This window comes from Scyliorhinus canicula, chromosome 1, assembly GCF_902713615.1.
Source record: "Scyliorhinus canicula chromosome 1, sScyCan1.1, whole genome shotgun sequence".
Classification (NCBI taxonomy): domain Eukaryota; kingdom Metazoa; phylum Chordata; class Chondrichthyes; order Carcharhiniformes; family Scyliorhinidae; genus Scyliorhinus; species Scyliorhinus canicula.
Window position 1 is genome coordinate 50614608 of NC_052146.1, and position 6802 is coordinate 50621409.

General features: G+C 46.0%; 1 long non-coding RNA gene across 2 annotated transcripts in view; it reads left to right on the forward strand.

Moving 5' to 3' along the window:
• The window catches only part of LOC119977339, a 33376-nt gene extending 27515 nt beyond the window's left edge, over positions 1-5861 (forward strand). For both annotated transcript variants that reach the window (XR_005463177.1, XR_005463176.1), the window contains exon 3: positions 5410-5861. This is a non-coding gene — a long non-coding RNA (uncharacterized LOC119977339). The remainder of the gene's footprint in view (positions 1-5409) is intronic.
• Positions 5862-6802: the final 941 nt, after the last annotated feature.

Genomic DNA, 6802 nt, shown 5'->3' on the forward strand with positions numbered 1-6802 from the left:
GGCGGGTGGCGCGCCAGCTGAGGGCGGCCCCGACAGGCAGCAGGCAGCGCTGCTGGACCTAGGAGTTTTCGAGAGAGATCGAGCCTGGCAGGCTTTCGCAAAGTGGCCCTTCCTCCCACACCTGTTGCAAGTCACTGATCCGTGCAGGGCAGCGTTGTCTGGGATGATTACCATGGTCGCAAAAGTAGTACTTCGGGCTTCCGGCGTTGGCGGGCTGCTGTGCAGCACAGGCTTGCGCTGCACACGGGTTGGATGATGGCGGCGCCCACAAGGTCCACGAGGGTGCCGCGCGGTCGGAGGTATAGGCCTCCATGTTCTGGAAGGCCACCTCCAGAGAGTTTGAGAGCTGCACTGTCTCTGGGAGGCCGAGTGTACCCACTTTTAGCAATCCATACCAGCCTCCCTGAACAGGCGCGGAATGTGGCGACACGGGGCTTTTCACAGTAACTTCATTTGAAGCCTACTTGTGACAATAAGTGATTTTCATTTCATTTCATTTCATTTCATGTAGTTTGATTTCATGCCGGCAACATAAGCGTCCCTGATCAACAGCTCCGGTTGTTTGGTAGCCGATACCGCCTGGCAATTACAGTTCCGGCAGAGTACCCGCAAGGTACGCAGGAATTCTGCTAGTGATTCCCCAGGGCATTGTCGTCTCGTGGCAAGAAGGTGCCTAGCATACACCTTGTTTGCAGACTTTACATAGTATTATCGCCTCAGTGTACGAGGGGGCATCCCTGATGAGAAGAAAGACTTGCGGACTCACCCGTGCGTGGAGGATCTGCTTCTTTTGGAGGTTGGTGAAGTCTTCGGTGAAGGATCCGAGGTACTCTTCAAAGCAGCTTAGCCCGTGCTCGAATGTTGCAGTGGCGACGGCTGCCTGTGGGTCCAGCTCCAGGCGATCAGGCTTGAGTGATTAATTCATCTTAGATGTTTAGTTTATTAAATTGATATGCCATCAATGAACACACGATGAGTGGTGAATGTAACTAAGGCTTTAATAAACTAAACAGAAAGCCTCCTGGCTTCGGATCCCGAACTGAGGCAGCGGTGGAGACTAGCCACCTTTATACCGAGCCCGAGGGGAGGCGGAGCCAGCAGGCAGTAGTTTACCACATTATATATAATACAGTGGTAGTTTACCACAATACATATATTATATATTACAGTTGTTCGAACCCAGCAGGGATAAGCCCAGGCATGTAACAGTACAACAGTACAATACAATACAGGGGTTTACCACACCTTTCACAGTGAATGTTTCCCCCTGGAGATCCTTCCTCTAGTGAAAGCTAGGCAAATCATCCAGCCTCATTTGAACTCCTCATGAATTTGGTCTCTCAATCTGAGAATGAGCTCCCTCCCATGTGTCTGCTTGCTGAACCACAGCACCTGCTGCTCTCCGTTTCCCAGGTCGTGGCAGACTAACTTTGCCCATACATTTTCAGGAATATCTTAGTCTCTTCCCGTCTCAAAGCCCATTTCCATGGCAATGGGAATGACATAGACCTTGTCGCCCTGATTTCACAATATAACCCAGCATTCTGCTAAGTCACGCGATTTGAACATGTTAAACCATGAGTCAACTATCATCCAATGTCAATCTCAAGTGTGCCCCTCCCTTTAGCTATTTACTATTCCATACCCAGTTTGCTTTTATTACCAGCTGACCTTTATTGCAGCAAAGTTTCCTGTGCAGTGTTTCTGGAGGTCAAGGCACACTAAGAATATGGCTTTTTCCTGTCAATTACCAACCTAATTTCTTCAAAATTTGCTTTCCCTAATATTGTGTAGCCTGTCAATTGTTAAGTTTTTTTTCAGAGAGATAATTTACCATTTGGTTCCAATTATTCATTCCACCAGTCTTCTGATTACTGAACATGAGAATGGTTCCAGGAATGAGGAACTTCAGCGACGGAGAGATTGGAGAAGTTAGGACTATTTTCCTTCGAGAAACAAATATTGAGAGGAGACTTGATAGAGGTGTTAAAAATCATGAGGAGTTTGGACAGAGTGTCTAAGGAGAAACTGTTCTCACTCGTGAAAGGGTCGAGAAAAAGAGGGCCCAGGAAGGGAAACTTTTTTACACAGCAAGTGGTTAGGGTTTGGAATGCACAACACAAGAGAGTGGTGCAGGCAGGTTCAACTGAATTATTCAAAAGAGAATTTGACTGTTATCTGTTATCCACCTCTTTCAAACATGGAAAAAAATGGTAGACTATAAAAGAATTGATCTTTTGTGTCAAAATTGGTCGTACTTTCCTCCATAGAGGTGTGAAGAATTGGCAAGTACTCCAAAAGATTTAACAGTTTTTACAGATATTTGAAATTGACCTGGACACAATGCGCAGAACCTTTTGTTCTTTTCCAACCTTGCGATCCAACTCACTACTATCCTGCAGTTCCATATATCTGCCAATGCTCTTATCTCCCAATTCTTTAGAGCTCTATTTTACGCATTCTGCTTATGAAACTCTGACTAAGTTGTCTGTTTGGAGGTCTTGCTCAACTACCTTTTCCTCTGTGAGGTGTGATATTCAAAATACTGTTCTGTCGATCTTTAATAAAGCTGCCTTCCAATTTATCTGTAGATTTTGTTCCTGCTCTATTAAGAAAAACTTGCTACTCACAGTGAAAGAAATCCCCCTGACCTCCAGGAAACCAGCACTACTCATGCCCCTTGAAAACCTTTCCTTTCCATTCCGAACTAAGAGAATTTTGGCCTCCTTCAGAAAATTAATCATCCTGTCCTCCAAGGAAATTCTCCTCCTGACATCATTTCATCTGCCAACATATTCTTTGGGAGCATGGTTACCTGGGTGTTATTGTAGTTAGTTTCTTACTTATTAAAATACTGAGCTAAGTGTTGCTTGAGGAGAATTGTTTTTCAACATGTTTGCCTAGACAGGCAGCATGGTGGTGCAGTGGGTAGCACTGCTGCCTCACGGCGCCGAGGTCCCAGGTTCGATCCCGGCTCTGGGTCACTGTCCGTGTGGCGTTTGCACATTCTCCCCGTGTTTGCATGTGTTTAGCCCCCACAACCCAAAAATGTGCAGGGTAGGTAGATTGGCCATGTTAAATTACTCCTTAATTGGAGAAAATGAATTGAGTACTCAAATAAAAACATGTTTGCCCAGACATGTGGGCAGCACAGCGGTGCAGTGGTTAGCACTGCTGCCTCATGGCGCCGAGGACCCCGGTTCGATCCTGGCCCTGGGTCACTGTCCATGTGGAGTTTGCATATTCTCCCCATGTATAAGTCCCCTGGGCCAGATGGGATTTATCCTAGGATTCTCTGGGAAGCCAGGGAGGAGATTGCAGAGCCTTTGTCCTTGATCTTTATGTCGTCTTTGTCGACAGGAATAGTGCCGGAAGACTGGAGGATAGCAAATGTTGTCCCCTTGTTCAAGAAGGGGAGTAGAGACAACCCTGGTAATTATAGACCTGTGAGCCTTACTTCGGTTGTGGGCAAAATGTTGGAAAAGGTTATAAGAGATAGGGTTTATAATCATCTTGAAAAGAACAAGTTGATTAGCGATAGTCAACACGGTTTTGTGAAGGGTAGGTCATGCCTCACAAACCTTATTGAGTTTTTTGAGAAGGTGACCAAACAGGTGGATGAGGGTAAAGTGGTTGATGTGGTGTATATGGATTTCAGTAAGGTGTTTGATAAGGTTCCACACGGTAGGCTATTGCAGAAAATAAGGAAGTATGGGATTGAAGGTGATTTAGCGGTTTGGATCAGTAATTGGCTAGCTGAAAGAAGACAGAGGGTGGTGGTTGATGGCAAATGTTTATCCTGGAGTTCAGTTACTAGTGGTGCACCGCAAGGATCTGTTTTGGGGCCACTGCTGTTTGTCATTTTTATAAATGACCTGGAGGAGGGTGTAGAAGGATGGGTTAGTAAATTTGCAGATGACACGAAGGTCGGTGGAGTTGTGGATAGTGCTGAAGGATGTTATAGGACACAGAGGGACATAGATAAGCTGCAGAGCTGGGCTGAGAGGTGGCAGATGGAGTTTAATGCGGAAAAGTGTGAGGTGGTTCACTTTGGAAGGAGTAACAGGAATGCAGAGTACTGGGCTAATGGCAAGATTCTTGGTAGTGTAGATGAACAGAGAGATCTCGGCATCCAGGTACATAAATCCCTGAAAGTTGCCACCCAGGTTAATAGGGCTGTTAAGAAGGCATATGGTGTGCTAGCCTTTATCAGTAGGGGTTTTGAGTTTCGGAGCCACAAGGTCATGCTGCAGCTGTACATAACTCTGGTGCGGCCACTCCTGGAGTACTGCGTGCAGTTCTGGTCACCACATTATAGGAAGGATGTGGAAGCTTTGGAAAGGGTTCAGAGGAGATTTACTAGGATGTTGCCTGATATGGAGGGAAGGTCTTACGAGGAAAGGCTCAGGGACTTGAGGTTGTTTTCGTTAGAGAGGAGAAGGCTGAGAGGTGACTTAATAGAGACATATAAGATAGTCAGAGGGTTAGATAGGGTGGACAGTGAGAGTCTCTTTCCTCGGATGGTGATGACCAACACGAGGGGACATAGCTTTAAATTGAGGGGTGGTAGATATAGGACAGATATCAGAGGCAGTTTCTTTACTCAGAGAGTAGTAGGGGTGTGGAACGCCCTGCCTGCAACAGTAGTAGACTCGCCAACTTTAAGGGCATTTAAGTGGTCACTGGATAAACATATGGATGAAAATGGAATAGTGTAGGTCAGATAGGCTTCAGATGGTTTCACAGGTCGGCGCAACATCGAGGGCCGAAGGGCCCGTACTGCGCTGTAATGTTCTATGTTCTATGTTCTATGTCTGCGTGGGTCTCATCTCCACAGCTCAAAGATGTGCAGGCTAGGTGGATTGGCCACACTAAATTGCCCCTTAATTGGAAAAAAAGAATTGGGTACTCTAAATTTAAAAAAAAATGATTGCCCAGACATGCATTTTGTTCATTTACTGTGGCAGTTTTTCGTGGTATTATTTCAGGAGTCTCTACCACAAGACGACATTTGGGAATGACACTCAACTTAGGAAATGAGTGAAAGGGAGTTGAACATGACTCATGCAGTGGGCTTGATTACTGGGTGGAGGACAACTGCTTATGTGGGAGAGGTAGAGGACAGGGGAAAGTACTAAAAACAAGTACTGGTTCAGACTCTTTGAGAGTGTCATAAATTTACAGCCGTTCCATGGGAAATTTCATCACATATGCACTCATACGTTAGAGAAGGTAAGTTATAGCAACGCAGTTTGCTTAACAAACCACAGATATTTGAACCATGTTCTCTTAACTTTAACTGAGCATGTCCAAGAAGCAGAAAATAGTAAGATTTATGTAATCTATACAGATTCTGCCAGTCTGTTCCGACTAATTTAAAATAAAATTTTTACTTTTTTTTTAACCTAGGCCAAAGATGAAGCAGTGAGGATTTAAATCAGATATGCAAATAACGAATGATGTCCAGTACTCAAAAAGGATTTTACTTGGGATCAAGAATATACATCATTGCTATGTGATGAATTGGATTGAATTGACAGGAGGAGATTTCAAAAGAGAACTGATAGTGATCGTGCAATCATCCCTTTCAAAATCGAGACAACATTAGTAAAATAATAAAAAAGTTGGAAGAATACTGGGATCTATGTAGACAGGATTGTAGAACAAACAAGTATAATAATCTGCAGCACAAAGAATATAAACATAAGCATTATTATGATTTTCTAAATACATTGCTTTAATTTTCTACAGAATTACTTGATATTTTCTGAAAATCCTCACATTCATTCTAACAGTATTTGCTCTGTCTAACTTGCAACATTGTACATGTACTACTGAACTGTATTGTTTCCTATCATAAACCTTTGGTATGGTCAATTATTTTAAAAATCTACTGTCTTCCATTGTTGTACTTTGCTGATTTTAAATGGAATCTTGCCAAGATAAAGCAACTATTGTATTGAGCACTTCAAATGACATTCCATGATATGGGGCTCCCACTTTGTAAAATCACCATAGTCCCAGATGACCATAGGCAGCTTTCCCCTTTGAGTGGGAGAGTTGATTGGTGGTGAATTAACCCGTGAATCACCACACCTCAAGCAAGGGACAAAGTTGAGAAGGCAGGACCTTCATGAATAACCTCAGCTGGCACAGGAATCAAACCCGAGCTGGTAGCCATGCTTCTGCATCACAAATTAGCTGCACAGCCAACCGAATTCTCCGGGCCGCAATGGGCCAAAGTCCCACCCGTTTAACGAGGGTCCCGCCGGCGTAAATCAAGGTTGGTCCCTACTGGCGGGACCCAGCTCCATGAGCGGACTCCGGGGTCCTCGGGAGGGGAGGGCGCGGGGCGATCTAGCCCCAGGGGGTGCCCCCACGGTGGGCTGGCCTGCGATTGGGGGCGCACCAATCCGTGGGCGGGCTTGTGCTGCGGGGGCACTCTATTCCTCCGTGTCAGCCTTGTACCGATCCGCGATGGCCGACGCAGAGATGAACCCCTCCTGCGCATGCGCGGGGATGACGCCAGCACTCCAGCGCTTGCGCCAACTCGCGCCGGCCGGCAGAGGTTCTTCGGTTCCGGTTGGCATGGTGCCAAGCCCCTTCCCGCCATCTGGCGCGGTGCAAACCACTCCGGAGCCGTCTTGCCCACGAAGGTGCCGAGGATACCGCACCTTTGGTGCGGCTCGACGCCGGAGTAGGTCCTGCCAGTGTTTGCGCTTTCTTTTCCCCGCCCTGACGATTTGCGCAGAATCCCGCCCATGATGTTTAATGCCACTTCACACTATTATTGTGACTGATA